The sequence below is a fragment of the Mastomys coucha genome, unplaced genomic scaffold, assembly GCF_008632895.1.
Source record: "Mastomys coucha isolate ucsf_1 unplaced genomic scaffold, UCSF_Mcou_1 pScaffold13, whole genome shotgun sequence".
Lineage (NCBI taxonomy): Eukaryota > Metazoa > Chordata > Mammalia > Rodentia > Muridae > Mastomys > Mastomys coucha.
Window position 1 is genome coordinate 1656539 of NW_022196895.1, and position 23289 is coordinate 1679827.

Here is a 23289-nt window from a genome sequence, read left to right on the forward strand (position 1 = left end):
CCAGGCCTCAGGGAGGCCCCGCCATGCTGGGCTCCACAGAAGAACCTGGACAAGCACTGGCCAGGTCTCAGGGAGGCCGCCGTGCTGGGCTCCACAGAAGAACCTGGACAAGCACTGGCCAGGTCTCAGGGAGGCCGCCGTGCTGGGCTTTTTTTTCCTAGTGATTTTAGCTGTGTTTGTTGTTTAGTTTTTGTATTGTGCTAGGGATTGGACCCAAACCCTGGGCATGTGCTAACCATGAGCTTGATCAATAGGGTACCACCAGGCGATTTGTTACTGTGATTGGGAGGACAGAAGGAAGACACTGTGCTCTTAGGAGCAGTAGGGTTTTGATAGCAATACCTTGCTGTGTTCTGTTCACTAAGACAAGAGTATGGATCACTGTAATCATAGATCATAGCAGGTCCAAGGTAGAGGACACACACAGAGAGAAAAAGAGAGAGAGAAAGAGAAGGTGAAAGGGGAGGGAGAGAGGGAGGGAGGGAGGAAGAGAGAGAAAGAGAGAGAGAAAAGGAGAGAGAGAAGGGAGAGAGAAAGAGAGAAGGGAGAGAGAAAGAGAGAGAGACTGACTCTCAAAAGATGTTGATTGTAGCCCTTGCCACCTCCATTAGCAAAACCCCATCACTCCCTCGATGCTTTAATAATTCAGATGATTGGAAATTGCTTTTTGAGACACACATTCCTTCAAGTGGCAGCCCAGTCTTCCCTCCTATTGGGAAGCTGTTCCTTGAGGTCAGCTGCTCATCAGACTGGAAAGCTCTTTCAATAAGTTTTGAGCAAATGTTGCGGTTTGAGCCAAAGAATGCAGGTGCTCAGTTGGATGAGCTAAGTAGTATTTGTTTTTCTTCCTACAAGATGTGTGTGCTTGTGCGTGTGCGCGTGTGTGTGCATGTGTGTGTGCGCATGTGCATGTGTATGCGCGTGTGTGTGTGCATGTGTGTGTGCGTGTGTGTGTGAGAGTGTGCATGTGTGTGCGCATGTGTGTGTGTGCGCATGTGTGTGCATGTGTGTGCGTGTGCATGTGTGTGCGTGTGTGTGAGTGTGCATGTGTGTGCATGTGTGTGTGTGCGCGCATGCATGCGTGTGTGTGTGTGCGCGTGCGCGTGTGTGTGCATGTGTGTGTGAGTGTGTGTGTGCGCACGTGCGCGCGCATGCACGCTCTCGCACATGCATGTGTGTATGTGCAGATGTGTACACATTCTTTGTTGAGCCAGAGTTTTCTGTTTGTTTTCTTACTATCTATTCCTAGCTGGCCTGGAACTTGCTTTATAGCTTTGTTACCAAATTCTAGTCAGATTTTTAAAGTTATATAGTGCCATTAGCTAAAAGTTCTTCCTTTTCTTATTGTTCTTGTTTGGAGTATGGACAATCTATCACAAACAGTAAACATTTCAAATTCTTCTTTTCTCCGATTGAGTTGGCACAGCACAAGCGAATGCTCTCTTTTTACTAGCCTCAGTTAAAACCTCCTGTCGTAAGGGGCTGTGTGTGTGTGTGGTTTGTTTGTTTATTTATTTATTTATTATTTTTTTTGGTTTTTCGAGACAGGGTTTCTCTGTGTAGCCTTGGCTGTCCTGGAACTCACTCTGTAGACCAGGCTGGCCTCGAACTCAGAAATCCGCCTGCCTCTGCCTCTCAAGTGCTGGGATTAAAGGCGTGCACCACCACTGCCCGGCTTGTTTATTTTTGACTTGTGATCTGGGAGTTGCTTTGCTGTATTTCTTATACACATTGGCAGTATATATATTGGGAGTTTTAAGAAAAAAAATGTTTCCAGTGTTACTTTCTTTAAAATGTGGCTATTCCAGAATAGGTATCCTAATTTATCCTAGAACACAGGTTCTCAGGGTTTTAAAATGTATTATTGTGAGAAAATGAGGGTTGACCAGATGGCTCAATAGGTTAAGGAGCCTACCGTCCAGCCTTGGACATACATGGTAGAAGGAGAGAACTGACTTCCACATGCTGCCCTTAGACCTCACATGCACATCATGGCACACAGATGCCCATACAGATGTGTGGGCACCCACACAGATAAAGTTTCACAGTATAATTGATCTTGTGTACTACTCGATGAGCCATTATGCCACTGTCTTTGAAGAAGCTCTGACTTTAAATCTTGGGTGTGTTCTGTTGTTGTTTTGCCTTTTAAATTTTTTTTTTTTTTAGTTCCTTTAGGACTTTAACATCTATGAACTTCCAGCCACAGGAGCGTGGAGTGGTTATCTGGGAGGAATTGGTTGACCTTTGATCGATAGTTTGGGGCTGTGTGCTAAGGAAGACTTTCAATTCCTTGATCTGTAAAATGGAAGGGAAAGTACTGCTGAGAGGAAGGGCTGGGAGGCTCTTCTGGGGACTAAGCCTTGGCTCCAGGCTGCGGCAGGCCTCAGCATGGCCAGGGCCAGCCCAGGTCAGTGTCTTAGTCTGGTTCTTTTCGGAGCTGCTGTGGGTAGCAGGTGCTGACACACAGCTGCCTTGATGAAGGAGTTCTGATTCCATCCGCTCTGGGTGGATTTGTGCAAATTGCTTTGTTTCTCAGAGACAACTTATTTGTCTTGGGTAGTAGCCAGGCCTCTAATGTGGGTGGTGTGTGCTGTCATAAGCCTTGGGACCTTGCCTTGCTCAGATGCTTGTGTGAAGGCCTTAAGACTGTGGGAGACTTGAGGGTAGAGGGAAGGAATGTGCTCACACCTGTGTGGACAGATGGCCGAGTGGAGGTGAGCTGGTAATGAGAAGGCAGCAGAAGAGGACAGGTGAGGGAACTAGGGCTGTCCCAGGCAGGGCCATGAGCTGTGTTTAAAGGATGCTTGACTTTCCATGGTCTGGGGGAAGTCTTCTGGTATTAACTCTTTCTTATATCTGTCAAGGACACCTAGATATTGATGATGAAATTGGTTTCTGGACAGTCAATTAAACATGCCACTGAAATTCTTAAGTAAAATTGTATGTCTGCCTTCCCTCCTGAATCCATTCTCTCCTCCCTCCCTCTACCCCTCCCTCCTTCTTTTCTTTCCTCCCTCCTTCCCTCCCTTTGCTTTCTCTCCCTCCCTCCTTTCTATTTCTCTTTCTTTCCCTCCCACCCTTCACTCCCTTTCTTACCTCTGTCCCGTCCCCCATTTTTCCTTCCTCTGCTGTCAGCTGCCACAAACACCAAAGGTATCAAACAGGTAAAATAAAACAGAATATAGTTTCTAAAGGAATCCCTTTCGTTCAAAATCTTTTATTAAATCAATTAATCTCTAGGCCTCATATACAATAAATGGAACAGGAAGAAGGCACCATGGATGGCTGTCAGGCTGGTTTGCACTTCTGCAAGGCTCTCCTGCATATGCAGCCTCTCTTTCTCCATCTCCCACATGCACACACTGGGAACACGTACACACCCTACTATAACTGCATATAACATAGGCCGCACAAGCTTCGAAGGGCAAGCAGGATGTGCCCTGAAGTAAAGTAAGAGGTTGACTCTAAATTGGAGTGGGCCTTAGTGTTTCTCATTTCTATTTCTTCGGATTGTTTCACTAATTCTCATCGCTGGGCTTAAGAGTTTTCAAACATTCTTTGGCCCTGGGAGGGAGTTGTATAACCATAAAACTTGAGAATCCTGGCCCTGGAATAAATGTTCCTTTAAAACCCCAAGGACAGAAAATTGAACACAGCTGTGCAAAAAAAAAAAAAAAAGAAAAAGAAAAAGAAAAAAAAAGGCAGAGTGCTGGTTTCAGGCTGCAGGCATCCTGACCAACTTTCTCAGGGCTCTTGGGCTGTGGCTCCTTGGAGATGGGAGACAGGGTGCTGCTTCAGGGAAGAGCCAGCACTTCCTCAGAGCTGTGCTGTTGCTGGGCAGGCAGGATGCAGAGTGCTCTCCAATGTTTGATTGGGCTCTGCGCAGGCTGTGGTCCTCCCTGCAGAGGATTGGGGTTTCTGGGTCATTTTGCTAGACAACATGAGTCCACAGAATTTGCCGTCCCTAGTAAAGTAACTTTAGGGCCTAGAGGCAGCACCCCGGGTCAGAGGAAGCTAAACAGTTCCCCTGCTCCTGCGGCCATGCAGCTGTGCCTGGTGTGAAAAGTCTTCTGCTTGTGTCCTAAGGAAAAAAGACCTCCCCAGCCCCACCCCCAGCCCAAGAGAGAGAAGCAGAATGCCTTGTGCTGGGTCCCTCTGTCTGGCCTGTGGCTCTCCGGGAGTGCTCCCCACGGGCCCTAACCTTGAGGTGGCCTGGCATTAGTCACTTCTCTCTATGTCAGACCATGTAACTATGATTTGTACTTCTTCCTCTACAAGATTAGATTACTGTACTTTTCATATCCTGGATGGCCCACTAGGAATTTCAATTAATACTCACTGGTACAGGAAACAGTCTGGTGTTTCTGGGGAGAAAAGAGTAAACTTCCCTGCTTGGCCATGGTCTGAACACATTAGGCAGTTCCCCCAAACCACCCCCCCCCCCCCCCGAAGGGTTCACCACATCAGATAGCTGTCCTCGAAGGTTGCTGTGCCTCTGTGAGTATGGTCCCCATGAGGTGGATTTGCTTAAGCTTTGCCAAGCCTGTAGGATAAGAATGCTTGGTGAAAGCCAAGGAGCTTCATGTTGACATCAGACTGTTGAATGAGAGAATTCTTCCCCAACCAGGCACTTTGGAAGGAGGCTGACTGGTTTAGGCATGTGGGATCATCTGCCCAGAGCCAGCCTGGAGTAAGAAAGGGCACCCTGAGGGACAGATCTGCCTTTAAATACTGAGAGTTTTTCTATGTGACATGTATTTATATATGATGCTCTCTCTCTTTCTCTCTCTCTCTCTTTGTGTGTGTGTGTGTGTGTGTGTGTGTGTGTGCATTTTCCTCAGTCACTCATCACTCTCTACTTTAGTTTTTGAAATAATAACTCTCACTGAAACCGGTGCTCACAAATTATGCTAGACTGACTGGCCAATGAGCCCAGTGGTCCTTCTGTCTCTGCCTCTCTAGTTGTGGGGTTACAAGCTGTGTCTGGCTTTATGTGGGTACTGGGAAATCAAACACAAATCCTCAAGCAGTTTACCAACAATGGTATCTCCCCAGTCCTAGGACTTATACTATTATAGTCTTTAAGCAACCATTTATTGGGCCTATCTGCTAGGTACTGTTCTAGGTCCTGAAGACAAACAACAGGCCACAAAGTGGACAGATATGTCTGCCCTCACATATGTTATGCTTCATGAGCCTGTGCCTTGGTGGGGCCATGAGCAGTTGCATGGGTGAGAGGAGCATCCTAGGGGGGAGCTCAGGAGGAACTACAGTCATGCACGTGCATTTATTCTTTCCTCCCACACAATGGGCCTTTCTCTTCTACCACAACACGGGCCCTGTGTGATTTTCAGCTAATCCTTTGTTCTTTGTGTATAGTCAAGAATAATTCACTTGGTCTCAGGAGGACTCAGCTAGTAACTCCAGATCTTTGAAGGGATGATCTGCTATACCAGATCTTTGGAAGAAGGAAGATGAAGTGTGTCTTGTTCTTGTCTTCTCCCCTGTGTATTGAGTCTCCTTTCTTCCCACTTGACTCATGGATTCCATCTCTCTTGTGCCCCCTTCTTTCTTGGGCACCTCCTGTCCCTCACCACCTCCCCTGGAAGCTGTTGTAGTTCTGCCTGCTTTGGGAAATTTGAGATAGTACTTACTCTGGGAAATGAGTTTTGGCTCTTGTAGAACTGAATGCAGCCTCAGACAGAGACTTCGTCCAGGCCAGTGATGTTCAGTGCCTGGACACAAGTCCAATCTTCCATAACAGCCAGGAACTGAGAACTCTAAGAGACTGAAATGTGTGTTTGGAGAAACTAAACTTTCTCAGCTGCCTTCTATGTCTTCCCATTGCTTATTGTTCCTCAACTTGTACTGTTGGGGACCTATGTTCCTAATGCTAAGTTGAAGCCACAGGCACACGCGAGGTGTAACAGAACAGTGCCATAGAATGAGTGTGCAGCGGAGGGCTCAGTGCAATAGAGTGTTCAGTGCCATAGAATGAGTATGCAGTAGAGGGGCCAGTGCCATAGAATGAGTGTGCAGTGGAGGGTCCAGTGGTGTAGTAGACTGTACAGTGAAGGGTCCAGTGCTGTAGTAAGTGTGCAGTAGATGGTCCAGTGGTGTAGTAACTGTACAGTGGAGAGTCCAGTAGGATTATTGTGGTGTGGAGGGAATCAGTGTGATAGAATGACCATAGTGTGTAATGTCCTTCACTGTGGGATTACTGAGCCATGGAATGTCCATCACTGTATGATTACTATGTTGTGATGAGTCCAGTGCTGTAGAATGAGTATACAATGGTGACTCCAGTTATGGTATAGAATGGTTGTACGGCAGAAAGTCCAAGCTGTGGCATTACTATATCACAGTGAGTACAGAGTCCTAGAATGGCTTTACAGTAGACAGTCCAGCTCTGCAGAATGAATGAACTGGGGAGGATCCAGCACTATAGGATTACTGTACTATGGAGCATCCAGTGATATAGAATTACTGTTCTATAGAGTGTCCAGTGCTGTAGGATTACTGTGAAATAGAGGGTTCGGCACTATCATAGAAAATTGACCAGTGCAGAATTACTGTATTACAGAATGTCCACTGCTGTAAAATGATTGTAATGTGGAGTGTCTAGGATTATAGGATGGCTATTTAATGGAGGGTGTAGCATTTTAGAATGATTATGTCTTTAGTGGTCCAAGGATGCAGAATGACTATATCATGGAGTATCTAGCAATTTAGAATGAATGTATCATGAAGGATCTACTCAGGAAAAAGAACATACTGTGCAGGATCTCGCTTTGTAAAATGATTGTAGAGTTGAGAATTCAGGATTGTAGAATGATTATGTTGTGTGAGTCCAGATTTGTAGAATGATGATACTGTGGAAGGTCCAAATATGTAAAATAGCAGCATTGCTACAGGTTCTGCTCTGCTGAATGACTGCACAGTGGAGGGTCCAGTCCTGTAGAATGACTGCACAGTGGAGGGTCCAGTCCTGTAGAATGACTGCACAGTGGAGGGTCCAGTCCTGTAGAATGACTGCACAGTGGAGGGTTTAATCCTGTAGAATGACTGCACAGTGGAGGGTCCAGCACTGTTAACCATGAAGTCCAACATGATAGAATAATAACACCTTATAAAATCCAGTGTTCTAGAGTTACTGTACTGCAGAGTGCACAGTGCTATAGATGACTGGAACATGGAGGTGCAGTTCTTTAAATTAACTGGGCTGTGGAACATCCATCTCTGTAGAATGACGGTACTGAGGAAGGCCTCCTTCTATATAATGACCTTATTGTCAAAAGTCCAGCAGTGAAGAATGGCTGTACTGTGTGTGGTCCAGTACTGTGAAGGGTCCTCTGCTGTAAGTCCCTGTACTCTATACTATAGAATGACTATATTATGAAGGGTCCATTGCTATAGGATAAGTGTAATATACAGTGTTCAGTGCCTTAGAATGACTGCACCTTGGAGTGTCCACCTCTGTATTGTCAATGGTCCAGCCGTGTAGAATGACTCTACTGTGCATGGTTCAGTGCTAGAATGACTTTACTGTTCTAGATCAAGCACTGTAGGATGGTTGTACCATGTAACATCTAGTACTGTAGAACTGTTGTGCTATATGTATATATAGAATGTTTGTCCTGTGGAGTGTCTGTCACTTTGTGATGGCTGTACTTTAGAGTGTCCAGTGCTGTAGAATGAATGACTGAACTGCGGAGGATTCAGGGGCATAAGCTTGCAGTACTGTGGGTGGTACTATGCTCTAGAATCACTGTTCCATTGTATGTAAAGTGTTGTACAATAACTTTTGTGGCAGGGTTCCTTGCTATAGAATTATTATACCATTGAATGTCCAGTGTTACTGAGTGACTCTAGCATGTACAGTCCAATGTTATGAGTGTTTAGTGTTGTTGGATGACTACCACACAGGTTCAAGTGTTATAGAATGGATATACTGAGCAAGGTGTCATGCTGTAGAACAAGAGTAGTGTAGATTGTCCAGTGCTATCGAATGATTGCACTATGGAGAGTCCAGCAATGTGGAATGACTATGCCATGCATGGTCCAGCTGTGGAATGACTTCATTGTGGTGAGAATAGTGCTGTAGAATGACTGTACCACAGAATGTCAAGTGCTGTGGAATTATTATATCATTGAGGGTCTAGCTCCATGGGCTTAACCATACTGTTGGTTGCCCTCATTGTAGGTTTATTGGGCTTTTGGATTGCCATGATGCACCCATCACATGTTCTAAACAGGGTAAAGCTAGGATCCTCTCAGGTTGCAGAATGTGTGCTACCAGCTGGGTGGTGCACATCTCTGAGAGAATGCTCCTTAAAGGCCATCTAAGTCCCCCTGTATTCCGTATACATAAGGCTTCTGATATTCTGGGTGTCTTAGTTTGGGTCTTACTGCTGTGAACAGACACCATGACCAAAGCAACTCTTATAAGGACAACATTTTAATGGGGGCTGGCTTACAGGTTCAGAGGTTCAGTCCATTATCACTAAGGCAGGAGCATGGCGTTGTCCAGGCAGACATGGTGCAGGCAGAGCTGAGAGTTCTACATCTTCATCTGAAGGCTGTTAGCAGAATACTGGCTTCCAGGCAGCTAGGATGAGAATCTTAAAGCCCACACCCACAGTGACACACCTATTCTAACAAGGCGGCACCTACTCCAACAGGGCCATGCCCTCTAATAGTGCCACTCCCTGGGCTGAGCATATACAAACCACCACACTGGGCAATAGCACAAGTGCTTCCCCTTTTCTGGCAGTCCTTGGGAGAAACATAGATTCATTGTGCTCTTCACTCAGTGATGGGTCATTTCCTGCTGGAGTGTAGGCCTAGCAAGGGAAATATGACAGTGCTGTGCCTGGTGATGTTGGTAGCTATGTAGAAAGGAGAAGGCCTGACAAATCTTTGCTAGTGCAGGAAATCCTCACTCATTTGGATCTGTCCATCAGCTTTGCCTCACTTGAGAAGAGGCTCTGAGGTTCTGCCATACCATGTCCACTGCTCCTGAGAGACAGAAAGTCCCTATTTTTAGATATCTAACAACCCAACTAGAGCATGTCACACTTTGTGCATCTCTGGTTACTTGTAGGACTCTTACTCTGGTGTCCAGGAATGCGAAGTTGGTCCAGCTGAAAGCCAGGCTGTGTCCCTGGAGTCTGGGCCAGGCTCACCCCTGGCAAACTCCTGTTTCATTTTGATTATGAGGCCAGCACTGTCTGGGTCGAGCCTTGTGGCACAGCCATTGCTCTGTAATAGCCACTTGGGAGAATCAGCTGTGTCATTTGTCCAACCCACTGACTTACAAATGACCCTGGAGCTCAAAAGGTCTTCATCTGCAGCCAGTTAAGTTTGCCAGATGCTTTCAGAAAGAGAGCACAGACAGATAGACTCCGCAGACTGTCTGAATGACCGACAAAACAACGGATTAACTGGAAACCATTATTATTGAAGACATTTGTCTTGTAAATACAGCTGAATGGCTATGGTATAGATTACCACAGAGTTAGACCCACACTGATACATTGATGTAGATGATAGGAGACCATGCATGTTCCTGTTAGAAGCCTAAGCTCTTTGAAACAATGAATGAATCCAAGTCTTGTCCTGCCACAGCAGGAATCAGGATACTACACAGGTCCTGGCCATGTAGCCTTTCATCTCCTGGAAATGAGCATCCTTAAAAAGATTTCCAGTAACTGCTCAAGTACATTGCTGTTAGAAAGCAGGACTTTTAGAGTATTGTGAAGGCAGAAGCCTTAGAGGATTGTGGCCTTGTATTACCTATCCTGGTCAGGCTCTGATGTCACTGTTGTTTTAGAACAAGAAGGGACATAATGAGACCAAATCTGCTACCCAGAATCACTTGGGCAGCCCTACCTAGTTGGTTTTCTGAATTATGCGTTGGTTGGTGATCCTGAGAAGAAGCAGAAAATCTTGTAGCTGCATTAAGACATCTAGGGACTTGGAAATGTGCTATCCCCAGAACTCAGATAAAGAGGCTGGGTCAAGTAGCATACAGCTAAAGTGCCAGAGATGGGAAGGGGGAATCAAGAGCATCCCTGGGCTCCCTGGCCAGAGATGGGAAGGAGGAACCAAGAGCAACCCTGGGCTCCCTGGCCAGAGATGGGAAGGGGGAACCAAGAGCAACCCTGGGCTCCCTGGCCAGAGATGGGAAGGGGGAACCAAGAACATCCCTGGGCTCCCTGGCCAGACAGCTGAATCTATCAGCAGTCCTGGATCCCAATTAAAAAACCAAGCTAGATAACAGACACCGCATAAAGGATGATGCCCGAGGTCGACTTCTGCACACCCCACATGTGTGCATACACAAACATACACATCTACACACATGTATTAAACAAAAGAAAGCAAAGAAAAGGAGCAGCAGGGAGCAGAGGGAGAAAGGGTAGGAGGAAGGGAGGGAGGGAAGGATGAATGAATGAATGAATGAATGAATCAGTCAATGAGTCTACCCTCAAGTGCTTTTGATACTGGTGTTAGAGTTTCATATCGTAAGCATTTATTATGTGTATGGAGTGGCTGCTGACTCCCATTTTTCAGATAAAAAAGATCATGGGTCCCCCCTGCTCTTTCAGGACCAGGAAAGACTTTAGTGGAATTTTAAGGGTAGTGAGGATGAGGGAAAGGCAGTCACTGGAGACAAGAACGCCTTACTACAGCAATGTGGCCTGTGTGGCTGAGGAGGTGTGAGGGTTCGTGTGAGTGCCCAGGAGACAGACGCGTTTGCTCACTTTTGTTTTCTGCCAATAGGACTGTGCTGGGCGACACCTGCGAAATTCCTCCTAGTGCTCTAAGGACAGACAAGTTCTCTGTCTGTAATGAGATCACCTCTAGGCTAAGTGTAATTTCTCAAGTATTTATAAAAGACTATGAATAGACATTTTCTTTAGACAATTTAATGTTAAAGCTTGGCAGCCAAGGTGAAGAATAGCTGTTACCCTCCTGCACTCCCCCCCCCCCCCCCCCACCAGTAGCTGCAGTTCCTCCCAGGTCCACTCTGAAAACCAAAGCTAGGAGGAAAGCCAGGGCCTGCAGAGCAGCTCTTGAAGGCCAGTCTGAAAGCAGCAGGCTGGATGGTGTGAGGGGTGGCTTTGAGGAAGAGAAGAGCTTAGGAGGCACCTATAACAGTCCTGATGGACTCTGAGAGGAAATAGACAAGAAGCCCAAGGTCACACAGCAAGATTCTGCAGTTGAGGTGGACCTGCCTCCTGGTTTGAGTGACCAAGATGCAGGGTTGAAAGGTGGTCATTTGGGAAAACAGGATCAATTTCCACAATCAGAGCAGATGCATGTGACATTATTTGTCTTGAGATTCCTGTTCCTGGGTGACATCCTGGGAGGCTGGAGAGATGACTCGGTGGCTAAAGGGCTTGTTGCATAAGTGGGAGAACACATGCGTGGTTCCCAACATCCATATGAAAAGCAAGACGCATTCACCCGTAACTAATGCAATATTAATTATCTGGTGGTTGCTATGCCTCTCACACCCCTTGATATCTGTAGGGGTGTCTGCCCCACATTTGTTGTCTAATTCCCAAGTAAAGACACAGAAACACTGTAAATTCACACACAAGCTGTAAGCCTGGACTAGACAAGTGCTGAGCTGTTCTAACCTATATCCAAACCGCAGGCCCTGTGTTGCTTGCAGTTTGAGTTCCTCGCCTGGCTTGTTCTGTTTCAAGTGTGGCCTCAGGACCAGCTTCTCTTGGCCACTTGCTCTCTGGCAACCTCTCTCCTCCATTGTCTTCCCTTCCTTCTTGTGGTCTCTCTAGACCAATTACTAGATTCCAAGTCCCACCTTCTTCTCCCCTGCCAGTTATAAGCCCCAGCCATTTATTGACCAATCGAGGATTACTGGGGAGCATTCTTTACAGTACAAAGGGTTGTGCAGTGCCCCAAGATCAGGTTGCAGTCTGGACCAGGACACAGAACTCAGCTTCTGAATACAGAGTGCACAAAACTAACCCCAACATGCAACCCCAAGATTGAGGGAGGAGACAAGAGGATTACTGCAGTTTGTTAACTGCTAGCCTAGACAAAAAAAAAAAAAGCCAACCAACCAACCAAAAACAGTAAGCTTTAGTTTCAGTGAGAGACCCTACCTCAAGAGAGTAAAGTAGAGAATGATAGGGGAGGGCACCTAAAATCCTTCTCTGACATCTGTGTGCACTCATGCACACATATATATATGCACACAGATATGTACATATACATAGAGTAAACAACATAAAAAAGAATTGATACAAAGAGGTCATGTCTCTTCAGCCAGTATCTTCCAGTGGGAATGTCATATACAGATATTATGTCTGCTCAGACAGTGTCCCCTAATGGGAATGCCATGTAAAGAGATGATAACTCATCACTCAGTGTTCTGGTGGGAACACCCTGCAAATTATGGAACAGGGTTGCGGCTACGACACTTGCCATTGGCAAAATCAGTAAATGAATGGAAAGTCATGTAACAAGGATCCTCCTAGTTCTCTCTGTAGCCTGCTTACCGCATCCTTACCCTGTGGTCCTCACTGCATCCTTACCCTGTGGTCCTCACTGCCTGCTTACTGCATCCTTACCCTGTGGTCCTCACTGCATCCTTACCCTGTGGTCCTCACTGCCTGCTTACTGCATTCTTACCCTGTGGTCCTCACTGCGTCCTTACCCTGTGGTCCTCACTGCGTCCTTACCCTGTGGTCCTCACTGCGTCCTTACCCTGTGGTCCTCACTGCCTGCTTACTGCATCCTTACCCTGTGGTCCTCACTGCATCCTTACCCTGCGGTCCTCACTGTCTGCTCTCTGTTTACACAACATTGTCACTATGGAAAGTCATGCAAATGAGATTACACATTAATAGTCTAAGATTGGCTTTCTTTTGCTCAGCTTGGTTCTTGGAATATTTTTCCAGGTCAGTTCTTGGTTATTGTGCCAATAATTGGTTATTTTATACTATCTAGTACTATTTGATGGTCTGGTTATACTACAATGATGATTTTATTTTTTAGTTTTTGTTTGTTGCTGTGCAGCTGCTCTAGGCTGGCCATATTTGCTGTGGGCCTGTTACCGAGCTCCTTATTCTGCACCAGTGTCTAGTTTGCCCTTCTATTGCTGTATTAAACATCATGACTGAAGGTAACTTGGGGAGAAAATGTTTTATTTGGCATACACTTCCAGGTTACAATTTAACACTGGGGGAAATTACTTGAAAAACTGAAGCAGAAACTGTGGAGGAAGGTCACCTACTGGCCTGCTCTCTCTGGCTCGTGCTCAGCCAGCTTTCTTACATGCAGATAGTCCAGGGCACTGGGCACTGTTGACTGGGACCTTGCACATCAATCAATGATCAGTTCCCCACCAGTGTGGTCACAGCCAGTCTGATATGAATTTAAAGTCCGTCTTCCCAGGAGACTCTTGCTTGTATTGAGCTGACCATAGCACTGTCCAGGACAACCATAGATCTATGTATATGGAGGCCCGCCTTTTCATCAATAGCTCAACATCTTGATGGTCATAGCTATGCAGTTGTCCTTAACATGGGGTGAGCCAATTCTTCCATATTTTTCTTTTTCATGATTTTTTAACAAATTTTAGAATAAGCTCAAAATTGTTTTGTTTTGCTTTGCTTTGTTTTGTTTTGAAGAAATGGTTTCTCTGTGTCACCTTGGCTCACTGGTGGAACTCAGTCTGTGGACCAGGCTGGCCTCGAACTCAGAAATCCGCCTGCCTCTGCCTCCCAAGTGCTGGGATTAAAGGCGTGTGCCACCACCGCCTGGCTGTTTTGTGTTTTTGATAAGAATTATGTAATGCGGGCTGGAGAAATGTCTCAGAGGTTAAGAGCACTGACTGCTCTTCTGAAGGTCCTGAGTTCAATTCCCAGCAACCACATGGTGGCTCACAACCATTCTTAATGAGTTCTGACACCCTCTTCTGGAGTGTCTGAAGACAGCTATAGTGTACTTACATATAATAAATAAGTAAATAAATAAATCTTTTAAAAAAAGAATTATGTAATGCTACCGACCAGTTTGGTATTGATATCTTTATTATACTGACTTCCTCAATCCATGAACATAGTCCATGTCTACTGATATGTTGAAATCATCTTGGATGTTTTTCATTAATGTTTTGTGGTCTTATCACTGGTTTATATCTTAATATTTTTCCTTTTTGGAATGATGGCAAGTTGTATTTTAATTTAATGTTCATTCTTGTTATAAAGTCATATCATAGAATGCATTTTCCTTAGCAATGATGATCCTTGCATTATCCGATGATAGATTAGAATTTATAATAAAATGGATAGACAGTTTACATATTTTTGAACAGAATTTCTTTGTGTAGCCCTGGTTGTCTTGGAACTCACTCTGTAGACCAGGCTGGTCTTGAACTCAGAAATCCACCTGCCTCTGCATCCTGAGTGCTGGGATCAAAGGTGTGCGCCACCAAGCCTAGCTGATGTTCAGTTATTCGGTAATAATCATCACTGTTAAAGGGACAGCATGTGAAAAATGGTCACTTAGCAAAGACACTGGCAGCACCTGAGTATAGTAAAATTCACTTCTTAGCACTAACTTTAACTCACTTGAGTTTTACATTTTCTTATGATATTTTGTGGGATTCTGGGTCTGGTGAACATTTTCTGAGTTCCAAAACTTGAGGACCTTGTTTAAATGAATTGTATGATTAGAATTCATTGGGACCTAGATAATCAAAGTCAGAAAGGATAAAGAAGAGACTGCGGGCTCAGCCTGCCTGACTCCAGATCCATCAGCTAGAGACTGTGGGGCCTCCAGTAGCAGCTCTGGCTCATGGCGGCTGGGTGTCTACCCAGACATATTGGATCTTGTGTTAGGAAAACAAAACTGTTGTGGCAGCAGTGATCCAACATTCTTTTCCCGTTTTCCTCATAGTTGACATATTCTTTTCAGAAGTTTTTATTTATTTTGACTCTGCTTGGCTGCAGAACAAACTTAAAACTACTCGTATAAATATGTAAAGCAAGATGAGCATATTTGTGTACATCTCTAATCCCAGCATTCAAGAGCCTGAGGCAGGAAGTTTGTGAGTTTAAGCCAGCCTGGGTTACATAGTGAGTTCTAAGCTAGCCTTGGCTATTTAGCAAGAGCCTGTCTCAAAAACACAGTAAACAAACAAAGTCCAATACAGTCAGAGTTGGGAGATAGCTCAGTGGAGAAGAGCACTTGCCATGCAGAGGACCCCAGAATCTTCAGAGCTTAATGTGATAGTGTGGCTTTTGTGGGTCCTCTACCCTCAATGTTAAGAGGATGGAGACAGGCCGATCCAGGGAGTTCACTAGGTAGGCAACCAGTCTGAAATAGAATAAGCTTCAGGTTTAGTGAGAGAACCCATCTGCTTCATGGCAGAAGGTCCAGAGCCATCAAGGCATCCAATGTCCTCCACTGGCCTCAAATGTATACAAATGGACATGCATATCTGTGTATACACAGGCACACACTGCACACACAATGCCAGAGGCACTTAAACAGAATAAAATAAACCTAAAGATGAGGGAAACACTAAACATGTGAGAGAGAACATAAGATGCGGATTGCCGCTCAAATTGGATGCCAAGTTGTGCTGGAAACTTTTGTGTAATTGTCATCTGGAAGTGGATTTAAAATTGGCTTGACAAACTGTTTTAACCCTTGAACACTGTCTGTTTTATCCTTGAACAAGACAGACTGAAGCCAGTGTCCAATTGCTACACCTCTTCAGGGTATCTGCTGTCTGTTTTTCAAATCAGCACATAAAAACCATACATATTTGCTAGGCTAGGGTGCTTTGATCCGTGGAAGGAGTGGAGATGTTTAGCTTTTCCATCCCCACAGACAGTCTCCTTTTCTCATGGCTGTAGCATTCTCTCAGTACTTTAACCACACAGTACAGCATCCTCATCTTTTCACCTGAGCAAGGGTTGTTTCCTAGGGATTCATAATGCCCTGCAGGGTTAATTAGTGACAGGGATTCCGACCCTTGTTGTCAGTCCTTCACACTCCTCTCGCTGCAGCTGGGCAGCTGGTGGTCTGGGAACGTGACACTCAGAGGCATACCAGCGGGAGGCCCACACAGCACACAGCTTTGCTCTCAGCCCAAGACTTAAGGAGCGTCCAGATTTACATGGAAGCTATCTCAGACAATTAAGGCTCACCCTTATCCTGTAACAGCAGGGATGCTTACCCTGGTAAGTACTTTTGTAAACGGATTTTCTTGGTGTTTAAAAAGTGCAAGTGGCCATTTAAGAAGTGGCTGCAATCAGTTTTTTCCTCCTCTGCTTTTAGTGGTTAAGGACTGTCTGGTCTTGAGTCTTGTTGACTGGAGGATAAACCTGGGTCATAAGCAAAATGTTCAGGTAGCTTTACAAAATACTTCTGACAATGCCGTTTTCTACTGATGGGGCATGCTAGCCAGTGTAGAGAGGGCTACGCCGGTACAGTTTGTAAAGGCCAGCGCTGCCGTGTGTGCTGTGTCACTGTGTACCCATCTATCCGTGTGTCCTCTCTGTGTGTGGTGTTTAGGATCTGGGTTTTATCATGCATTCTGTTGATTCTGTTCGTTCTGTCCTAGCATAGGAAGCATGCTTGCTCATCTTACTCTGTACTGTCACCTGCACAACAGCCCGCTGTACCTTTTTAATTTCTCTATAAAACAAGCTAGAGACAATGCGGCCAATTGAGTTGCTTTCAAAGTGGCTGCTGGCCAGGCCTGTTGCAACAGCTGATGGCTCTCTCAGTGTCAGGAGCTATTTCTGCTCCATTAGCTTCTATCAGGCCATAAAAGGCTGGTCCCATGTGGAGCTGCCACATTGCCTCCGACTGTGTCCTCCACCACAGTGTCTTCAGATTTCATGTGGATTTACCCAGGAATGGATGACTCCGCCAAGACCAGAGTGGGCAAGCGCAGCCTCGAAGACACCAGGGGCCTGGGGACTTCAAAAAGAAGATCCTTTTTATTAATATTTTGGTGTTCTTCCTTCAGAGAAACTCTTGGGATGTAGCCCTCACCTATTTCCTGAATCTGGCATCTCAGCACCCTCTGGAAAGCACCGTTCTAAATATACCCTGCTGTGAATCACTCCACTGATAGAGGCTGTTGCCTTGTTTGTTGACCACTGTTCTTGTGAGTGCTACTGATCTAACTTGGGAAATTTTGCTTTTTGTTTAGTCTCTAGAGATAATGTTCATCAAAGAGACTCAAGAATCCCCAAGGCTGAGTTAGAGGACATAGATGGTTTTTATTTTTGTTTTGTTTTTATTACAACAATAAGGGATTGTACTGTGTTCCTGGCCCCTCTCACTTAGAGGAACGAGGATTACACAGAAATTTGAAGTAAGTGAAAAATCTTTCTCTGTATCTAAATGCAGCTGTGCATCTGGAAGGAGCTCTCTGCGAGCATGCTTCCTGGGGAGTTGTTGATTCAAAGCTTTGCAGTTTTCTGCCAGTGCATGCTAGTTACTGCAGTTACCCCTTGGCTGCCCTGGGGTGTAGTTTAGGGGTCTGGAAAGATTGGATTTTCTTACAAACAAAAGGACCTACTTTATAACACAGAGAGGTTTATTACTGACTATTTGCTTAATATAACTTAGTAAGTCCTGTCTACAGTTTAGCATTTGAATTTGGAATTAAAGGATTTTTCCAATACAGGATGTCACTTTATTTCACATCTGTCTGTCATCTATCTATCTATCTATCTATCTATCTATCTATCTATCTATCTATCTCTATATCTATCTATCTATCTACCTATCTACCTACTATCTACCTATCATCTCTTTATCATCTGTCTATTTGTCTATCAGTCTGTCAGTCTGTCTGTCTGTCTACCTCTCTACCTGCTTATCTATTATCTATCTACCCTGTCATTCAGGGTGGTACTGAGTGCCCAACCCCAGGGCCTCCAGTGCGCTCAGCACGTGTTCTTCCACAGGGCTCTACCCTGGTCCTAACTCCCCTTATTAATTCATGTGAAGCTGCGAATGCCTGAGTCTCGTGTGTGCCTACCTACCCTTTGCTTTCAGGCTACTGCTGCTCAGATTCTGACATCTAGAACAGCTTTGGTTCAGAATTTTAAAAACTCTCAGACAAGGCTCTTAAGTTTTTCACTGTAGTTCATTTTAAAATTTTCCAATAAGGGGTGTTATCATGCCTTTTTAGTCCCTGGGGGGAGAGCTCTGGAGTCTGTTCTGTAATTGATTTGGGGCTGGAAAGCAGTGGTGAAGTGTAGAACATAGCAGGTGAATTTGACACGTGCCGCTGATAGAATAAAAAAAGGTGATCTTTTAGTCATGTATGACGTGAAGACGCATGCACAGCTATTATTATTTATAGAATATTTATAGTGAGGAACATCACTGGGGAGCCTACTGTGCTTCTCCACTGGAAGTTGTGCCACTGGTGAAATAGATTTCTACTGTATATACCCACTGCCTGTGTGCAAGGGACTCAGGTGGAAAGGGTCAGTGCTCAATTCGTGTGCTGTATGTAGATGCATAGAGGGTTTCTATGGCCAAGAGTAGTATCCCTGGTTGAGAAGAACTGTAGTATGAATTGTGAACACGCACACCACACACGTTGCAGTGGTGGCAAGGGTCAGGGTGGGGCTACCCCTCTCAGTGAGGCAGGACAGCTCTCAGACAAGCCTAGCAATTGAATGTCCTGCTAGAAATAGGACCTCATGTCACCCTCTGAAGGTGAGCAGCTGTGACACAGGTGCTGAGGAGAGGTGGTTTGTGACTGACACTGTCCCTTCTGTGGGACAAGATGATGCTTGCTAGCTAACCCCCCCCCCCCCCAGAGAGGCTTTTAATGGATCCGTTGAGCTATCCATAGTTTTAATAGATCAGTTGAGTATAGTCTTTACAGTTTGGTAAAGTTCTGGCCCTCTGTGGAGAGCCCCTCCCATCCCCAAGGCCCCTGCTTATCTTTGCCTGCTCTTTGGAGATGCCCAGAAGACTGAGTTCTCATCCCTAATGCATACCTGTGAGAATACCTGGGGACATTAAATGCTCTGCAGCAGAAGACCTGCAGGCACGGGCAAAGCCTTTGGATTCTGCAAGGATGCCCTGGGAACTGCAGCAGGCAGGGTCACAGGCCATGGGCAGTTAGCCAATGGAAACCACCTCCATTGTTGGAACCCAGCTTGATGAACAGGAAGTCATGTCCCCAGGGTCTGGCTGTCTAGACCCTGTAGGATGATCCTTGTGTTACAGCATAAAGATAGGGAGTGCCTTGCCAGGATGACAAGTATCCCCCCATCTAGAACGCCCTGGAATTTCCAGGCATCGTGGCTTGTTCCCCAGGCGTCTGTGTTAGCCTGTGATGTGACCAGCCACCTCATTGCCAGCCTTGTCTCCAACCTGTGCTTTGCTGGTCCAGGGCTCCCTTTTCTTTCCGCTCCTCCTGCGTGTGTCCAGTCTAATGTCAGAATGCTCTTTGTAAACAAACTCTTACCATGCCATTCCTCGCAAGTGGATTCATCATTTTCCTCTCTGCCCTGTGCTGTTATCCCTACCCCTCAGCCTTTCTCTCTCAGGATCCTCCTACCACCATGCCTTTGCTGGTGTCCTCTTCAGAATGCTCTGTGTGCGTGCTTGGGGGATGATGTCACATGACGTGGGCCAGAGTGTCCTCTTACTATCTGTCTCTGGCTCCAGAGACCTTGACACTAGCTTCTACTGTAGGGCTCCTGGTGCTCTACGCATCCAACAGGCATTGGGTCTCAGTACCCTGGATCTTATCTCACCCAGTGGCCATTCCACAAATGTAAGTTGTTTGGATTGGATTGAGTTGTAGTAGCATGTGGCTTTGTCAAGTCATAATTTAGCTACATTCTGTCAGAAGCTCAGGGTATTTTTCCTGGAATATCCACTGGGCCCCAGTGCTCCATGTTATATGAATGTCTTTTTCCTCAGATCTAAATATGCATGCAGAAAGATATCTTCCTGTTACAAGTCTGACGAGATTTCTGGATGCATGCTTTTGCCAACACAGGAAATTGAGGTGCATTTGGCAAAGACAGCCTCTTCAATATTGGAGTCTTGCCTGAGATGAAAAAATTCAGCTGAGTTCTTGACTTGGGTACTTTTCCATATTAGGCATGTCTCAAGTAACACATCCTGGGAGGGGACTTGCCCTGTTGACCTCCTGGGGGACAGCGGTACTTTGGTGTGGTTCAGAAAGGCCTCTGCCTCTCAGAGACACTTGCCATGGGTGGTTCTGAAGAGAGCATGTATTTCATTCTGAAAGTTAACCTACTAATCCCAAACAGGTTTCTAACCTGGAGAAAGCTGGGTTTTGTGTAAATGCAACGTAGGCCCAGTTCTTAGGCCTACATTGATCAGTGATTTCCCCTTCACTGGTATAGGCTTGCTCATTTCTCCAGGTTCCTGGGCATCTCACTTGGGCAGGGCACTGGACTCAATAGTGTGAGGTCCAGAAGGCTATAGAGTGTGCCTGTCCTTGGTGACTACATTCCCTGAAGAGATTCAGAGAAGAACATAGTGAGGCCCCTATGCCTGTCACACTTGCAAGTACCATACGGTGAAATAAACATACCCTGACACGTGCCTTCCAGGGCTGATGCAGGTAAGGAGTGACATTGTTGAGACCTCTGGCATCATGGAGCCTCATGTGGTGAAAGAGCTCGTGTGCCACAGAACATGTTCTCCTATGACAGAGCCACTCTTGGCTACCCTGTTAACACATCCACACAGAGGCTTATATGGCCCAATTGCCTCCCAAGGGTCCTACCTACAATTACCATTACCATGTGGTTTGGAGATCCAGGCTCTGGCATATGAAGCTTGAGGGATAGCTTTAATGTATGCAAGAACTATTACCATCAAAGAAAAAAGGGGGACAGGGGAGAGGGAAAAGATGGGGATGGAGGAAGGGGGAAGATGGAGAGGTGGACTCATTCCTGTGTTCACTGAAATGAAGCTTCCTGGTGGGCTGCATGGTAGAAAGCTTCCAAGAGGCCCACTTCCTACTTCAGCCAGCCCCTCCCATCTCTAGTGCTCTCCTTCCATCTGTACCTTCATGTGTATCTTCCATTTCTCTGACTTTGAACTTCTGTCTCCTTCCTGGCTCTGTCTCTTTGTGTGGAAAACATACTCAGGTTTCTTCCTTCTAAATAAAGCTCCCCTGCCCTCCAGCCCACGCTCCCTTCTTTCCTGCCAGTGACTTTCAGTACCCACTCAAACCCTCCTGCTCCTCCTGGCCGGCCTTGTGAGAACCTCTGTGGCTGACCACTCTGTAGGGAGCCCACCTCAGGCCTGGGCCAGTGAAGTAAATGCCTTTCTCTGTATTCTGTGCTCCTGAGCTCTACCATGGGCCTTAGCATTCCTATTCTGTTGTTTCCACTTTTAAAATTTTAAACTCATAGCATGTTAATGGCCTCTCTGTACTATTTCCATACGTATGCACGCATGTACACACCCACACACACCCCCACACACACCCACACCCACACCCACACACACACACATGCAAGCACACATATACACACATATATACACACACATACCCACAGACATGTACACAAATATACACACACAGGCATACATACAAATACACACACACAGACTTACACGCATGAACACATATATACACACTGCCCCCTTCTGCTCCACAGTCTCTCATATTCACATTTCTATTTTCAGGGATTTTTAAATGTATTTTAACTATCTTCTGCTTCCCCATTTGCCTACATGTCCTTTCCTATGGTCCACACGGTTCACACACTGCTTGTCATGCGGTTCCGTCTGGGGCTTGTCCATGTTGGGTAGGAGGTGTTCATGTGTGATTCTTAGCTTTTTACTTTGTGATTAAACCCTGTGTTCTAGTTAGCTGTGTGAACATTTGTAGTCTGTATATCTAGCATTGGTAGAATTATGCATAAAACACGAAGTAAGATTGTGAATGGCCATCAGCAGCTTTTATACATACTGCACTGTGTGTGTGTGTGTGTGTGTGTGTGTGTGTGTGTGTAGGGGCATATGCACAAGTTTGTGTTTGTGTGTGCAGCTGCACATATTGCACAAGTGTGTAGTTCTACTATAGGTCAATGTGGAGTCCCCTCCTCAGTTGCTCTCCACCTTAAGTTTTGAGGCACAATCACTCACTGATCCTGGAGCTCATCCTGTAGACTCCCTGGCCAGTGAACTCTAGGGATCTGCCTGTGCCCACCACCCCAGCACTGGGGTTACAGGCTTCCACATCTGGACTCAGGTCTTCAACAACCTGGCTGGTGAACTCTAGGGATCTGCCTGTGCCCACCACCCTAGCGCTGGGCTTATAGGTTTCCACATCTGGACTCAGGTCTTCAACAACCTGGCTGGTGAACTCTAGGGATCTGCCTGTGCCCACCACCCCAGCGCTGGGGTTACAGGCTTCCACATCTGGACTCAGGTCTTCAGGCTTGTTGAGTAGGTGCTTTACTACGTAAGCCATTGCCTCCAGCACACACCACCAGCTTTCAGCACTTTATAGTTAATCGGAGGCTTCTTGTCTCCTGAAGGGCCTTCACTTTTGCTCTAAGCACACCGACCTGTCTGGTCACTTGGAACCCCAAGTTACATAGTCACCTAACAAAATATGCCTGTATGTCTTCAGAGACATTAGGATTTCAGAGACTTGTCTGTTTTAAGTGAATGTTGTATTCTGAAACATCGTGTGGAATTTTACTCCATCTCAGCAGAAATACAACACATTCACATGTTTTTGTTTTTGTTTTGTTTTTATTTTTTTTTTGTACATGAGTTTATGTACTCCACAAAGCAAAACCCTCAAGCTCAAAGTGAAGAAGGAAAGCGGGGGCCTTTCAGCTTCAAATCTATTGAATTAAGAGGTAGCTTAAGCCGGGTAGTGGTGGCGCACGCCTTTAATCCCAGCACTTGGGAGGCAGAGGCAGGCGGATTTCTGAGTTCGAGGTCAGCCTGGTCTACAGAGTGAGTTCCAGGATAGCCAGGGCTACACAGAGAAAACCTGTCTCGAAAAACCAACTAAAAAAAAAAAAAAAAGAGGTAGCTTAAGGGAAGGCATCGCCTTTGGAAAGTTTTGTATGCACACCTTCCTTGGTATTGTGGTGCTGTTGAATGTAAGCTAATCATGCTCTAGCAGGGGGCGGGTGGTCATAAAGCTGAACTGTGCTTGTCCGTGCTGTGTCTGGCTCACACCATGAGTGGTTGCTGTTACAAACACAAAATGCCATTTTGATTGTTTGCAGATATTGTTTCTGATTC

General features: G+C 45.8%; 1 protein-coding gene across 21 annotated transcripts in view; it reads left to right on the forward strand.

Moving 5' to 3' along the window:
* Positions 1 to 23289, forward strand: part of Svil (supervillin) — a 202556-nt gene that overhangs the window by 62492 nt on the left and 116775 nt on the right. The window contains exon 1 of one of the 21 annotated variants that reach the window (XM_031364883.1): positions 16443 to 17377. The exons of the other annotated variants lie outside the window; for them this stretch is intronic. The gene's annotated coding sequence lies outside the window, so the exon portion shown is untranslated. Of the gene's footprint in view, positions 1 to 16442; positions 17378 to 23289 lie in introns of those variants that run through there. 21 annotated transcript variants of the gene reach the window in all.